Genomic DNA, 17564 nt, shown 5'->3' with positions numbered 1-17564 from the left:
TTTTCTACATTCAATAATATTGCTTTTGTTGCCAAAATTTCTTTTGCTGACCCCAAGGTACGTTGTTTTATACATTTCCATTTTTAGTATTTTTAATATTTTATATCATATTTTTATATTTTGTTTGTCATATTTTATATTTTCTATGTGGAGAATCTCATTCTGTCCATCAATAGAATGTTATTTGTATCAACAGCTCCAAAATCTATACCTTCAGCTTAGAACTCACTTCTTCTTTTAAAGGAAAAAGTTTATTTATAGGGAAGTCCAATAGGCTGGAGGGAAGGGTCAAGGAATGGGGGGTGTTAGGGGAGGGGGAGAGAGAGAGGGAGAGAGAATGATCAGGAGAGAGAGCACTTGTGTGGGAAGCAGGTCCTATTATACCTCTGCCGGGGGGCAGGGAAGAAGGTGCAGTAAATCCCATAAGCCTGTGGCTGGGCCATCTGGTCACCTGGCTTCCAGCAATGGTTGGGGGGGGCGGGTCTAGTGCCTAGGATGGTGTCCGAGATGTAATTGTGCCACAGACAAGACTGTGACGTTTTACTAACATTGCTCCCTTTTGTTTTTTATAAAACAGGTGTTATATGGGATTATATCAGCCCAAAAGTCCAGGAGTGTGAAGGGGAGGTGGTCTACCTGCTATAGCTGCTTCCTGCTGACCTGAGGCAACGAGTCTCAAGCCTCTGGCATGGGGAAGTGTCTCAAGTTGCGATCTCCTGGGTGGGGAGCCCAGTGTATCTCTGTAACCACATTTGGTTGACCACATGGTTGGTGAAGACTTTAATTCATTCCATTATCACCTCCTGTAAACACTTAAACAGACAAGCTAGTATAAAAGTCAGGGTGAAAACAGCAGCCAATGGTCCTAGTAGTGGCAATAAGCAAGTAAGGAGAGGATATCATAGAGGAGAGGAAATGAGGGGGGGTCTTAAGACCCTAGTGAAGACTGTTTGATGGATGTGGTTTTATGTGGCCTGATTGGTTAACATAATAACAACACTGTTAAGGTCTGTCTTGTGCTGTAGTACCACGCCTGTTAGTGAGAGGATATGGCTTTGGCGACCTCAGATGGCATCAGCTGAGGTCTCAATGACCTAGTGACCCCCTCTTGTAACTGCTGAAGTTGTTTTGGAGTCGAGGTAACGTTGTGGCCCACAGCTCTTCCTGAGATCACTACTGAGGAGAGGCTGCGAAGCTGATCCCAACCAAGACTGGAAGAAAGGCTGCTCATCTCTTGTGGGTAGAGGGGTTTGCCTGTAAAAAATTCTGATCAATGATACAATATTAAGTGGGGAGAGGACCATCAATACACATGGGTTGGGAGTAGAGCCATTGATGTAAGAGTAGAGGCTCTGATTACAAAGGAATGAGGCCCCAAGTGGGCTACACAGGGTCTAGAACAAAGGGCAGTCATTATTAGAGGATCTATGAAAGCTGCTGTCTACACCATGAATAAGTTTTCCGATTGAGGGGCAAATGAAAACTGACAGAAGGGGCCTGATAATAATCAGGTGGGCTTTAAGGCCTTGCCAGTTATGAGGCCCAGACCTATCAATCTCTCCACAAGGGGTCCATCATAAGGGAAGTGTGAACCTCCTTGGGAAGGCACCCTGTTGACTTCCATTACCTAGTGGGCCTGGGAGGGGAGCTGGCCAGGTAAAGGCAGGTGGCATCTCTATCAGGAAATTCAGTTCTGTCTATAATGTTGCTGACCCTACTTGGCTGTCCCCTCAGCAGCAGTGGTTACTTTGGAAGCTGGGCTGAGTGAAGGGCTTTTCAGCTTAGAGCCAACAAGATCTGTGGCTCTGACCTGAAGTCCTTTGGCTCTAGGGTAGATCCACTTCCAGTGACCCAGCTCTTAGCTGGCTGAGCTGCCAAGGCTCTTCATAATCTGACTACTGCTGAAGTCCTGGCTTTCCATATTGAAAGCCATTGCATATGGACCAGCCTGTTGGGTCTCCTTGATGGCAGATCACTGTGCAAAAGCAGCCATTAATTGGCCTGCCACTTATCTTTATATCACATCTGATACCTAGCTTTCTCTTCCTCCTGGTTTTGTTAAAGCAAACTAGAGGAAACCTTTAAGAGGATGCAAGTCAAGGGGGTGCTCAAGTCCCATTTCTAATTTTTGGTGGCCTAAACTAGAAGTCTATAGTCACAGGCATGTTCTGATAGTGATTTTTTTCTGTGAGGTAGACTGTGCCCACAAGGAAAGCTGTGTCCAACTTTAAAATTTTCTCTCCCTTTGTTTGTTCTGAAAGGGAGGTTTTGCCTGTTTACTGTGCCCATGGCAAAGTAAATCTAGCTGTGAAATCATAATGTAAGCTCTCATTTTGGGTATGCTATTATTACAGAAAAATGTTAGCCATCCCTTTTATAAGATCTAAAGATCAAACTGCACATCCTGGAGAGTCATTCAGAATAGAATTAGTTTCCCATCTTTAAGAGACTAGAGAATGAGGGAACAAGTCAGGCTTCCCAGGTTACTGACTGACAATAGTGATATCAAATGAAAACTTAGCCTTGATTCACATTTTGAAATGACCCTTTAGAAATTTCCATATTAAGATAATATTTTCTAAATAAGATAACACATTGAATTTCAACCTTAGTTACTTTCTTTTTTTTTTAACTTTTATTTAATGAATATAAATTTCCAAAGTACGATTTATGGATTACAACCTTAGTTACTTTCAAGTAGTGTTGAACTATTTTCATATGGACAATTTATTAAAACATTAGCAAACCCAATAGTTTTTCTATAGAATATAAAGTGTTAAGAGTATCAGCACTTACATTTGGACACATTTATATTATTTGCTTTACCAAATTTATATTTAGCAATTACACCTGAATGACTGAAGATGCTGGTATTGCATCATATCTCTATATGAATTAAGGTAAAAATTACATTCATATGAAATTCTACTCCTTTTATAACACTCTAGCTATGAATCAGTGACATTAAGCCAGAGACTGCAAAATCCACCTTAGGGTCTAGAACAAGTACTGATTATCCATTGCTATGTCATTGGAAACCTGTTAAAACAAATTTTAAAAGAAGTTTGACAAATTCCAGAGCAATATTGCTCACTAATGGGACCAAGAAATCGCTTGTAGAAATTGTGGAGAGACCTAGTGAGGTCGGCTTGATACTCAGTTACAAGGTGGGAACAAAACCCATCAAAAGACTTGATTATCCTGTCTAGCTTCCTCATGATAAAACAAAAGAACTATCAAAAGGGTGGAATAACTAATTTATTTTGCAGTGAACTGGGAGCTCAGAAGGATGGAATCACCACTTCCTTGCTACTCTTCTGGTAAAATTGGAGTGGGAGGGGGGTGAGGATGGGGAAGATGGCAAAGACCAGTTGCAGGATGAGGGCCAGAGGGTGATGGTATGGAAATGGCCTGTTTCTGAACTTGCCTTTGTCTTTCTGGGAGGAAAGTGTTAGAGAGGATCATAGATAAACAGGAGAAGCAGACTTTGGACAAGGGCTTGTTCTGAGATAAGGATGGAATAACCGGGCAGGAGGGGGAGGTACAGTGAGTGAGACTATGAGAGCCAGAGCAGCAAATATAGAAGAAAGGGGTTTGGGCTTTTTAGCAAGAGCTTTGGAAGTTAAGAGAACTTGCGCTGGAGAACATGAGTGGAGATAGAAGGCTTAAACATAGGAAATCTCCTTCCACTTTTCTGAACGTTCACAGAAGTGGTAGAGATCCCAATAATGCTGGGTTAAATGTGTTGTTAAGCAGCCACTTAGACTGAGTTGTTGAGGTAGGAGACAACCAAGAGGAAGATCAAACAGAAAGCAGGACAAAGAAGCTCCCGTGGTGACCTGTAGAGTTGGATTGGTGGAGATTGGGTGTCCCTGAGATCATGACCATCTGATGGGAGGATATGGGAAGAGAGGGTGGGGTCGTCACCCATGCACCCACTCACCCATTAGAACCCAGGATGTGGCCCATAGAAAGGAAACAGGGGTTGAGTCAATCACACACACCCGCTGTTGCCCTGGACACAGGGTCTGCAGAGGCACTAGGCCATAGGTGTTGTCTGGTACCTGCCTGGTACCAGGATTTCGGGGAGAAGCCGAGCTGAACCACAACCCATAGAAAGTCACACTGAAGGGATCCTCCGCCTCCCCTGTCCTACCTCAGAAATTGAAAGGCTGGTGTGTGGATGGAGACCACAGAGCATTCGGCGGCATAAAAGGAAATCTGGGGGTATGTTCCAGTATCCTGAAGCAGCTCAGGTCCCTGGGAGGAGAGCAAGGTTGACTGGAGAGCCTGGTTCTGAGTCACAGCACCAATGTAAGACCACTACAAAACACACCAGATACAAGAGTTAAAGGAAAGCGTTTATTGACAGGGGAAGTCCCATAGGCCAGAGGGAAGGGGTGAAGAGATGGTGGTGGGGTGGTAGAGATCAGAAGAGAGCTAGAACTCACTTTAGAGCTATAACACTGTAGAACATAATCTACTTTCTCATTGAAAAAGTTCTTGAAGAAGGACATCCTAAATGATCTCTGCTGTTCTAATCCAATCTATGTATTATCCATATTTTTCATTTCTAAAATTTTATTTCTAAAATTTCATTTCTAACATGAAAATCTTATTCCATTTCTTTCAATAAAGTTTTTTACTTTATTTGTAAATGTTCTTTTAAGATCTGGCCCTTGCCTATCTGTATAATTTCATTTCTTACTACTCATTGTTTCATTTAACTACACTAGACATGTTCCCATAGTAAACGAGCTGTTTGAGTATGGACACAGCTCTTATGAGTAGTTATGTTTCTGCTGCATATATGAACCACAATATGTTTTAGTAGATAAACAGTTCTTATTTTTACCATTGTAAACAATGTTGCAAAGACTGTCCTATTTCCCTAGGGTAAACTCTGGGCTCCAAGTCCACAAAGTAGATGAAAATAGAGTCTGATAATACCTATATATGCAAAGGGTTGAAGTTGAGGAGAGTAATCCTGAGAGGTTTTTTTTTTTTTTTTCCTAGCCCAGATAATTTATAATGAGTGAAAAGTATGCTTGCTCTTTTTCCCTGGAGAGTGACATTATCTTTATTACACCAGACATTGTGTGTGTACCTGTACTTTGGAAGAAGACACTACTGGTTCCAAATGTAGGAGCTCCAGATAGAGACATTATCTCTGTCTTTTAAAGCTGGTCTCTAGACAAAGATCCTTGATAGAATAATCTGGAACAAAAAGAAGTCAATGTCAAACTTTTCAAGATAAGCAGAATTGCAAGGCTCATGAAGGATTGTCTCTTAACAATATCCACTATTTATTCCTAAACTATCTTGGCAACTGGTGATTTTTTTCCATGAAAAAGCCATGAATGGCTCCATCAGCCATTCTCATTGACTTGACCCACAGAAGCTGGGACCAAAAAATTTTCAATTTACTTCTTATAGATTTTAATCAATGTTTGTATCAATAGGACTCCAAACAGCAATATGATGCAACCTGCAAGATTGACATCACCCATCCTCTGAAACCTTCACCCAAACAGCTGAGCAAATCGTATAAACCATCATAGCTTATTGAGGAAAGCCAAATGGCTTTCTCCTTAAGTCCCTGTTTTTAACTATCTATTAAATATGAGGCACTTATCTAGGTGTATGAGTGAGTGAAAGAAATCTAGGGCAAATTCTGTCCTCTATATCAGTCCTGGCCAGTGAAGTCATTGATCAGTTCAGCTGATGTTGAGGATAAATTCATTGCTGTATTTACCAGTTAGATGATTTCCAATATGGGGATGATTAGCTTTATTGTACACATAAAAGATGAAACAGTTTTCTCTTAGGAAACTTCCTCCAAGTAACCAAGAATGAACACATTTTGAAGATATCACCACAGCTGTAAAAGGAACAAATGATCTATTGATAACTTTTTTTAAAAAAAGATTATTTATTTATTTATTTGAGAGGAAGAGTTAGAGAGAGAGAGAGAGAGACAAAGAGAGAGAGAGGGAGAGAGAGAGAAAATTCTTCCATCTGCTGGTTCACTCCACTCCACAAATGGCTGCAGCTGAGCCACTCTGAAGCCAGGAGCCAGGAGACTCCTGCGGGTCTCCCATGTGGGTACAGTGACCAAGCACCTCAGTCATCCTCTTCTGCTTCCCCAGGCCATAAGCAGAGAGCTGGATCAGAGGAGGAGCAGCAAGGACATGAGCCAGTGCCCACATGGGAAGCTGGCGCTGCAGGCAGGAGCTTAGCTTACTATGCCACAGCGACAGCCTCCCCAACTCCTACCCCCTGCCAGAGGCCTTTCTTTTTAACACTCAAAGGTCTTATGACTATTCCTCAGATGAAAGTAATTGTATTTTGGGAAAGGTGGAAAAGTAAAATTGGATTCCACAAAAGGAATATAGCCCTATGAGTGTGCATGGTGTACAGTGAAAAATATGTTATTAATTGTTGGGTCCTACTAGTGGTACCTACATTAATCAGAAGCACAGTTCAACAGCAATCAAATATTAAATATGGCCTGTGGTGGAATGAGAAGGTGAGAAGGTCATGCCAAGATGGCCGCTGACAACAGAAACTGCCTGGCAACAGGTGTGATTGGATGGTTTTGGAAACCACATGACAACAGAGCCTGACTGACAACAGGCTGTGATTGGATGGTTTTAGAAACTGCTTGGCAACAGAGCCTGACTAGCAACAGGCTGTGATTGGATGGTTTTAGAAACTGCCTGGCAACAGAGCCTGACTAGCAACAGGCTGTGATTGGATAGCTTTGGAAACTACCTGAAACAAGCTGTGATTGTTTAGGGCATAGACAGCCCCTTGACCGGATTGGCTGCCTTGGCTATATAAGCAGCTGTAGCAACTGAAATAAATGAGTCTGCAGGCTGCTTGCCTCAGGCCTGCTTGACTCCCAGGGTCTGTGTGGTGACTCCGCACCTCTTGCCCCCACTACGCTCCTCCCCTCAGAAACGAATCCACTGCAACATCGGCCTCCTCATTTATGGTATTCCTTAAGATTCCCTGTTGTGTTTGAATCATTTAATCCAGTTCTCTGGAATTCGCACCAACCTGTATTGCTGATTCACAGCACTGTCCAGATTGACAGCAATGTGCCCCAACGAATGACTAAGTGATAGTTATGGATATGAGAAAGGGCAAGATATTCCAAGATGGACAGATATTTTGTGTGGTAGGCAGAAAAACAAGGTCCATCTTTTGCAATTTATGACAGATTTCTCCACAGCAATCCAAGAAAGAGGGATCAAATTGCGGCCAGGCCTGTCTGGCAGGCCATGGCAGACCTAGATGCCACTTACATTCAAGTTGTTTGCACCAGCTTGACAGAACCACACCAAGTTATTTTCCTCCATGAAGGATGCTATAGGATGATTTTGAAAGTCAGAAATCATTAAATCCCTGTCTCTTTTATACCTTCTGGGACCTGATATATTTCTTCCCCAGGAACAAGGATGCCCTCTTTTTTCAACACTACAAAATCAGGGTATGGGTATAACTTCACCTGTTTTCAGGTATCCCCTGTTCATATCCAGATGTTTAATGAAAAAGGTTCAAGTGAAAGAAGAATATGGGGATTTTTATAAAACATATTAAAACTCATGTGTTTTCCTCTTTGACTCACATTGGTGACCACAGAGGGGCTACCCAAACAGTGCACTCAATCAAGTTCGCATTATCCTTACATTCTAAGGCTTTGCCAGTCTGAAAAAAAAGCAAAGAATATGAGCAAAATTGAGTTTGAATTCATTAAGTCCCCTTTTCATAGAGCTGCTACCAGGAGTATATTAATCCAGACATTATGGGGTTACTTTTAAGGGAAAGAAAACTTTATAATGTCCAAGAACGGTCAGAGAGAATCCCAAATGTTCAAATAGATCTATATAACCTGAACCCCTCTTCTTTTATCCTGTTAATTGCCCAGGAAGTAGCCAAAAGGTGATACATTTCTGTAGTCATGCTTAACAACCAACTCTTACTAAAGTGTATGGACCAAAAGGAGGTGACACAAGAAGTGTCAGATAACTTTTGAAATCAACATTTTGCAAGAGAGTTCCAGTATTCAACAATATCAAATGATTCTCAATAGTAGGGTACATGACAGATAATCAAAAATTTTGACTATCAACCTTCTATTCAGGACTATTGTGATAAGAGGTGCACAGACTATAAAACTGAAAACCTGACACTTATCAGTGGGCAGAATTGATTGATTGGACTGGAATAAATGTAATCTGAAAAAGTGTCCATGGCACCACAGATAACCCTAAGAGAGGGGCTAAAGTCAGTGATACCCAAAATACCAAGAAAGAGCAGGCCCGTATCCTGGGCAATAGGGTCTCCTCACCTCATATTGAGACAAATGGATTAACCTGGCACAAGATCACATCATTGGTAACCTTTGCAGCAGAAAGATTCCTATACTCTGCACCCAACTTACGATGGTAGATGCATTGCCTTGTTGGGTAAAATGATGGATCCAGGCAGCATAGCTGCTTAAGGAGAGAGTCAGCAGCAGTCAGATTACCATTCATGCCTTTATCTGTGAGTGTATATCTTAGAACTTGACCTGCAAAAATATCCTACATGCTTCCTTATAGATAGACAATAAAATGGAGGACCATTTTCCTGCCAAGTGGCTGTACGATTTGGCTGATATGCTAATTAACAATTACTGTTGATATTCTCAAGTGCCTCTAATTGTCCTATGAGGCTTGAATATTTCCTCTTTTACAAACTATGTCTTTGTTGGTATCCCATTCTCATCACCAAACTGTCATTAACTATTAAGGATCTGGGATTTTACTCGGTAGCTAACAAGTTAGCTCTCCACAAATTTAAAGACAACTATGTGGATGTGATATTCCTTTGTCAGAGTCAACAGATTGATAACTCATAGCACCAGAAATGGCATATATTGTGCTGGGTCTCTGAACTCTAGTTTTCACAGGGAAAATTGAATAGGGCCAGACGAAAATCACACAGGCCATGAGTTATGCTCTAAGCTGTGAATTCTGAGCTTGGGAATCTAAATCTTTTACAATAAACAGTAAGCATGCCTGGCTAGGCCCTTGAAAGAGGTGCTTTATTAGACTAGACAGTAAGCAAATCTGCCTCTTCATCTGGAGGGTATAACAATCTCTACTGTCCACAGATTTTAGCAATAGAAGCATTCTTTTTGACAGTCTGAAACAAAGGACTCTACTCAAAAGACATTTAGCATCATGAAAGACACAAAGTTTCCTTCCCGTCACGTTTCTTTCTATGTATTTCACCACAATGGAGGATCAGGTGCCTGATTCCAGGATTCAGTATGTTTAGGAATATCTCACCTCACCATGATTATTATTATAGTAGTTAGATACTAAGTATTTCCTTTCAGAATCCCAGTTTTATTGGGAAACATTCCAGTTCAAATACCAAGGCATGCCAAGTAAATTGTATCACACAATATGAGTCTTTACTTGTTTTTCTAGTTTTCCATCTTCCTCTTTTCATTCTCCCTATTCCCTTTTCATGGAAAATGGTGCTTACCTGATAGATTATACTCTTATTGTTTGTTTGTATTATTTTTAGCAAACAAAATAGGTTTTAATTTATTTTACTAAATATTATACTCCATGTGTTTAGAGTAGTACTGAAGGAGAAGCTGGTTTTGTCAGGAAAGAAATTTACCTAGCAACCTCCAATTTGGAGACAATATCTTAAGATTATGACTGAAGGAAGGTTTACATTCTGTACAGAGTTGAGTACTTGCTATTTCCTTCTCAAATGAGAATTGCACTAGAAAATGAGGTTGTTGAGTCAGGAATCTGTCTCATATTCTGTTTAAATGATTAAGTTTTTACAGAGGAGATAAGATTTCAATGCAGCAACTAAGATAAATGTTTTGGCTCCCAACTTTAATAGCTTCAGTCAAAGTCTATGTAAGATATTTATACAAAGGGATCATGGAAAACCAGGGTTTTGGTGAAAGCACAAAGCAAATATTAAGCTACATATGTATATAGTAGAATATACTAATGATTCAAATCAATTCAATACATTGGGATGTACTGGGTCTAGATCAGTCATAGGAAACATGAGATGTCTGGAATGCATGGTATACACATCATCAGCAGTGAATATTCATAGAAATCCTTAAATATAACAGATTTGAGGGTAAGTTTCCTCTCATCATCCTAAAAGCATATTGAATTGTAATTCAGAGAATTTTAAAATATAGTAAATAATATCAGACATTTACTTACATCAAACTACTCATGTGTATGTCGTCTATTTATAGAGTAAAAACACTTTGGAATAATTTTTACTGAAATTTACCCTTTAGTGAAGAGTTAACAATTCTGAAATGCATATATGGCTTTAGAAACCCTTAAAGGACATGTATTTAATGGTAAAAAATCTCAGCATTTCTTGACAGTGACATAGAAGAAATTATATTGTAACCATAATTTTTTTTAAGAATTAAATTGGTTGGAAGGTGAGGCCTATGACGGGTCCTTTAAGGCTATACTAACAGGGCCGGCGCTGTGGCTCACTTGGTTAACCCTCTGCCTGCGGCGCTGGCATCCCATTTGGGAGCCAGGTTCTAGTCCTGGTTGCTCCTCTTCCAGTCCAGTTCTCTGCTGTGGAGGGTAGTGGAGGATGGCTCAAGTGCTTGGGCCCCTGCACCTGCATAGGAGACCAAGAAGAAGCACCTGGCTCCTGGCTGGGATTGGCACAGCTCTGGCCATGGCGGCCATTTGGGAAGTGAACCAACGGAAGGAAGACCTAGAAAGGTCTTCCTCTGGAGGATCTTCCTCTGTCTGTCTCTCTCTCACTGTCTATAACTCTATCTGTCAAATAAATTAAAATAAATAAATAAATAAATGGATGTACCAACAGAAAATTGTACCATTTGCTTCTAATTTTATCATGATTAAAGTTTTATTTATGTCGCTCCCCGTCTTCGTGGAGGAACGACACAGGACCCTGCGCTGTTCTTTCGTCTGCTCGGCCCTCCCCGGGTTTGCTGCTGGTTCTTCCTGGGTTGGCTACCGACCCTTCCACCTCCGTGGAAGGGCGGTTCCCCCTGCCACTTTCCCCACTTCCGTGGGGGAGCGGCACACCGCCGGCCGGCTCTCTCGGGGGCTGCTCAGATGTTCCTCAGGTGTTCCTTCAGATAGATGTTCCCGGTGCATGTTGTCTCTCTCCTCCTTTATAGTCCTCTTCCACCAATCCCAACTCTGCTACCCACACGCTGAGTACGCTGCTCTCCTCCAATCAGGAGCAGGCCCTGCTGTTTATTGGTTGAACTGGAGGCAGCTGTATAGAAGCTGTTTCCTTCCTTCTCAGCGCCATATTGTGGGAGAGCAGATGCATAGAATAAGTCTTAATTCCAGTAACTTAGTCTAGTCTGAGTTGCTCCCAGTTGCTCCCCACATATTTATTTCCACTTATTTGAAAGAGATAGGGACAGAGAAAAATATTCCATCCACTGATTCACTGCCCAAATGCCTGCAATGGCTAAGGCTGGGCCTGGTTATGCTAGGAGACAGGAACTCAATCTGGGTCTCCACATGGGTGACAGAGTCTCAAGTATTTGGATTATCACCTGCTGCCTCCCAAGGTCTGCACAGGTAGGAATCTGGAAATGGAAGCAGAGCCCAGACTTGAACCCAGGCACTGTAGTATGGGATATGGGCATCCCAAGCAGTGTCTTAGACTCAAAAACTCAGACCTACTTGTGATTTTAATCATTATATAGTGTGCTATCATTGTCCAGTTCCCTATCAGGGAAAGGAAACATTGTAAATTGAGTTCTTATATACAAATGTATCAAAGATGGGGATTTTCCTGCCTTTGGGTAGAAACCATTGGATCATCAGAGTTCCTGAGTCTTAGGGAGAAAACTATTTAAATTCATATGTGGATTACACAAGTAATCCCACCCATCAATCCTTTGAGATCCTTTTTGGCCTTAATTTTTCTCTATTTTCAGGGAGTCCTCTGACAGAGAGCAGTTGTTAAAATAAGCTGGGAACTAGAGTCTTACCAACTTATTTGTGCTCGCTTTCTCACCTGGCTTTCTGCAAAGCTCTAATAACAATAAAAGGTGGTATTGGTCTGTTAATAATTAATAGCACCTAGTGCAAATGAAGCACTTCTGTCATAGGGTTTCACCAGTGTGTTCCTGGACAATAGGGGTTGCAGGTTCTGTAAGCATGATTGGTATTTGCATATGTCAGAACAGACTGTGCATGCTACAGCACAAACACTTCACATCTGTTTCTGTTTACTCCCATGCTAACACCCCAAAGTACAGAAGTCCTGTGTTAATTGCCCAGTTACATACTGACTGTTGATGTGTTCTCCACAGAGCTTTTGGTAAGTGCACTGTTGCAAATAAACTGCTAATGACTTTGCTATTTCAGCCATCCTTTTAAGAAAATCTACAACATACACATAGATTAATGATTCCTCTATTTAGCAGTGTGTCTTTGACTGGGTTTGCATAGAAGCAGTATCAATTAAGTAGCAATTATCTGCAAAGTGGAAAAAAAGAGGAAAGATATAAATAAGTAATGAGTGTGATGCTAAAATCCCTGAGAATAACTGGAATTGAACTCTGAGGCAAGGGCACCGACTACCTGAAAAGATGGGAAGAGCAAGCTTGCAAACTGGAACAAGAAGAAACATTAAAGTTATTAAGTGATTTTTAAAAATATTTGGTTTTCAAGGGTGACTGCTTGTTAGAAAAAGCAAAGAAAGAAGAGGAAACACAGCTACACTTACACAAAATCAACAAGGCATCTTACAGAAGAAAAACATGCAACCTAGCTCTGTGAATGTCTTTTTTATGACTAAAATATCAGATTTTCTTTATATCTTTTTTTTTTTTTTTTGACAGGCAGAGTTAGACAGAAAGAGAGAGAGAGACAGAGAGAAAGGTCTTCCTTCCGTTGGTTCACTCCCCATATGGCCGCTATGGCCGGCGCTGCACCGATCTGAAGCCAGGAGCCAGGTGCTTCCTCCTGGTCTCCCATGCGGGTGCAGGGCCCAAGGACCTGGGCCATCCTCCACAGCACTCCCGGGTCACAGCAGAGAGCTGGACTGGAAGAGGAGCAACTGGAACAGAATCTGGAGCCCCAACCAGGACTAGAACCTGGGGTGCCAGCGCCGCAGGCAGAGGATCAGCCTAGTGAGCCCTGGCGCCGGCTTTTTTATATCTTAGTAGCAGAGATATCGTAGAGTCCCAACTTACCCCTCCATTCTTGTCAGTCAATGCCCTTTAACAAAACCTTACAAGACTTACCTGAAAACTCTTCATTATTTGTATAGATAGAAAAAGAGATAATGGGGTTGAAATATACAAAAGTGTCCAAATTGATGAGATTGTCAAGAAACCTTATAAGATTGCTTTTTGTTTACTACTCTTGGTTTATAGTAGTGAGGTATGTTCTTTAAAATCATATTTCTCTCTCTCTCTTTTTCTCTCTCTCTCTCTCCCTCTCTAAAGATTTATTTATTTATTTGAAAGTTGGAGTTAGGGGAAAATAGATCTTTCATCTGTTGTTCACTCCCCAAATGCCTACAACAGCCAGGACTGGGTCAGGCTGAAGCCGGGATCCAGGAGCTTCTTCTGGGTCTCCGGCATGGGTGCAGACGCCAAAGCACTCGGGTCTTCCGTTACTGCTTTTCTAGGTGCATTAGCAGGGAGCTGGATAAGAAGTGGGGCACTTGGGACTCAAACTGGCATCTTTTAGGGTGCCAGCATTTCAGGCAGTGGCTTAACCTGTTATGCCACAGCACTGGTGCCAGATTTCTCTTAAGAGATATTCAGAGGGGCAGAGACCATGGCACCCCCACAGGGTAAATGGGCAATATGCAACTTGGGCTAGTTAGCTCTGGTCTGTATAAACCATGATGGTTTTTACCTCATTCTTTTCCATCAACAGTGGTGGGTTGGGCAAAATATGCAGGTAACAAAGTTTTCATGGTTCCTCTGATCTAGAGAGCAATAGTTCTTGTATCAGCTTTTTTTTCCCTTAGGTTCACTGACCACAATAGATCGTTTCCCTCTTATTTTATTTATGGTGATTGTATTTTCCAAATCCAAAGTGAAAATGTATTATTTTACAGATATATTTGGAGAAAGACAATTAGAAATGTGAACTACATTGGCTAGAATAAGGTTAGGCTGCTATGACAAAGATACAGTAGTAGTCCATATTACTGAGCAAAGTATATTTTGCTGTAGTATTATACTCCAAAATGTAGTTTTCAGCAGCTGTCTTTCCCTGGTCATGTGTAAGTGAGGGTTTCTGGGGGCCTTGGGATGTACCACTCAGGTTTTCCTCTGGAAAATTGCCAATGAGACCAGTGTCTGCACCTTCAGCTCTGCAAAGATCCTGATACTGTGACCATACTACTCACAAGCTGCCTGGAGCCCATGACTAAGTGGAAGTACCAGATATGAATATTTCTGCTTGATGGAAAATTTTTTCAATGGAAAATTTTGTTCAAGGTTTCCCCACTGGCTTAGCTGAGACCTTTCAGCGACACTGCCCAATCCGTCCTCCTTTCTGCTTAATTTTTACAGTGTGGGATCTGCCTTCCAAAGGCTGTCTGTGCCTCATCCCTATCCCAACATCCTTTATATTTCACAGATGATTTCTTAAGATCTGCTGCATATTCAGACACATCACTTATTCAGGAGCTTTAAGGAGGTTTTTTTTTTGTTTGTTTGTTTGTTTGTTTTTTTTTTTCAACTGGAAAGTCTTTAAAAAAATTGCAAGGCCAGCGCCGTGGCTCACTAGGCTAATCCTCTGCCTGTGGCGCCGGCACGCTGGGTTCTAGTCCCGGTTGGGGCGCCGGATCCTGTCCCGGTTGCCCTTCTTCTAGCCCAGCTCTCTGCTGTGGCCAGGGAGTACAGTGGAGGATGGCCCAAGTGCTTGGGCCCTGCACCCCATGGGATACCAGGATAAGCACCTGGCTCCTGCCTTAGGATCTGCGCAGTGCGCCGGCCGCAGCGTGCCGGACGCGGCGGCCATTGGAGGGTGAACCAACGGCAAGGGAAGACCTTTCGCTCTGTCTCTCTCTCTCACTGTCCACTCTGCCTGTCAAAAAAAAAAAAAAAAAAAAAAAAGGCAATTGCAAGCATTCATTCATTCATCCTCTTATCTAGATGTCTTTGGACCAAACATGTTTCTGAATTCAGAATATGGTGCAAATACTTTACGTTATAGACTAATCCCATGTGGACTATCACACAGGAATTACACAGTGAAACCTAACCATAAATACAATAGGATAAATAAGGGTTTTCGTACTCTCACACAAAAATATGTTACTTAGTTTTTTATTAATATAAAGAGAACAGATCTTATGCATCCCGTAGGTTCTGTTCCAAGAAGAAAACCATACTTCCCTCACTTCTCTGCTCTCCCCCAATCCTCCTTCCTCCATCCCCTCTCTTCTTCAGTTTTTGCAAGGACATAATTTTAATCCACTCTATATTCATAGGTTTAATTTGCCACAACTCACAATATTCAACAAGTAAAAAGTAGGAAGACCACAATTCTACAGAAGTATAAAAAAGCACCAAAAATGAAAATCATATCCCAAAATGACCATTTCATTCCTATACTTTTTTTGTATTCTATGATAGCTGCTATGATCAGAGAAAACATGTGATATTTGTCTTTTCAAGACTGGCTTGTTTCACTATGCATAATGGTTTCCAACTAAAACAAATTTAGATAATATTGAGAATTCTCTCTAGATACATAATAAAAGAGGATTTTTTTATTTTCAAAACTTTATAAATTTCACAATTGTGAACCAGAAATTGTAAGTCTACTCATCTTGTGCATTATTGTTAGTATCCTATTTTATACTCAAACATAAAATTTTCCCCTACTTGGACTGTGGGTCTAATTAGCCCATGATACAGGGGTTCTCAAGCATCAACAACAGTAGGGATCTGCTGGTTGATGGTTATAAACTCCTAAATGCTTATCAGCAGCTGTAGTGTTAGGCCCAAGAGTCTACATGTTTGAGAAGCTGAACAAGTCCTACTGTATGACCCTCTTGTAGAGGCACTAAGGATCTGTCCTTTGATGTTGTCCTAGAAGCTGGATTCACTTTTCATCATTTCATCATTCTCAATCAGTAATACCCTTGGTTCCAGGTTCCATCTTGTGGATTTTGAGTTTTGTCTTATTTTGCTTTTAGTTTGAACCAGCTAACTAGTGTATTCTCGTGTTTCCCCTCTCTGGCTCTACCTAGTTTTACAGTGAGCTCACACAGCCATTCATGTTTCAAGGTGATATTAACTTCACCAATGACTCTTCAGGGATGTTTATCTTGGAATGGCAGGAATTGGATTTCTGAACAGCAATAGAGCAGAATAGCGTCCACTTATCTTTGAGTACCTGTCTCAATAGAGCGTCAGCTCTGAACTTAGAGAGTTGTACAGAGCTCCCCTACTCCCATTAAAGTTGGAGTGATGGGTATGAAAACTTAGATACACTCTAATACACAAATGAATCCACAACAGGTGTAGTAGAACAGCTGGCATAAAATGAATTTGTAAGTGGACTCTCCACTCAGTACTACTTTTAGCTTAGTTCTCTTGCAGGAAAAAACAATTTCCTTTCAAACAAGTAAAAGATTTATATTTCTAGAGTTTCCTTTCCTATGACATTACTGATTTCTATTTTAAGCTGAGTGCTTCATGAAACAGGAGACTAATCAAGACTGTAAGGGGATATGTGAAGAGGAAAGGTGAAGGGAAAACCAATGTCTGAAAAAAGTCCAGACACTGATTTTGTTAATATGCTTTCCACAAACCTATTCACTCGCCTCTGAATAGAAATTTAAACTTCTCCATTCAAAACAGTTTGTATGGTCATGTATTCAAGAAGGAGCTCACAAGAAAAACTAAGTCTGAGAGCAACCTTTAGAATGATGTGAGTATCACTGTTTCTCTTGGTTTCTGATGACAAAGCCTGGCAGGCTTTTTGCAAGTATTTAACTGGAATTAGACTTCAAATATGAAGCACACTCTGGACAATCACTTTAAAGAAAAAAGGGTACTCATAACTTTTATGCTGCAATAAACAAAAGTGTTATGGGACAAAATACAAATTTTGTGTGTTTTTATTTGTAAAACACATGCTTGTAAGGAAGTACCGTAAATCAAAATGCCCCTTTATGTCCTGCAGGGATTTGTCCTCTTTCTTTGAGATTCAGGGCAAGCTAGTGAGAAAGTTTAGGAAACATGGCTGTTGATTGTGACATGTGCGCTTAAGTATTTCCAGTAAGGAGTTTAAATGTGTTGGCTTTGTTATTCTAGTGACTGCCCTTGAATTCCCCATCTCAGCTTGCAGCATATGGAGTTGAAAGCTGTGTGAAAATCATGCGTTTTAGTTGTGCTACCAGGGATATGCAACAAGATGACAAAGCTGAGCTATTTCTGACTCTATTTTGGCTAAAGCCCCAAGACAATATTTGCCAAGGGTTCCTCATCCTACAGTTAGACCACCTACATAAGACTTGCAGAGAAATAA

The sequence above is a fragment of the Oryctolagus cuniculus genome, chromosome 3, assembly GCF_051225735.1.
Source record: "Oryctolagus cuniculus isolate XC-2025 breed Fujian yellow rabbit chromosome 3, ASM5122573v1, whole genome shotgun sequence".
Lineage (NCBI taxonomy): Eukaryota > Metazoa > Chordata > Mammalia > Lagomorpha > Leporidae > Oryctolagus > Oryctolagus cuniculus.
Note: the sequence above shows the minus strand (reverse complement) of the source record.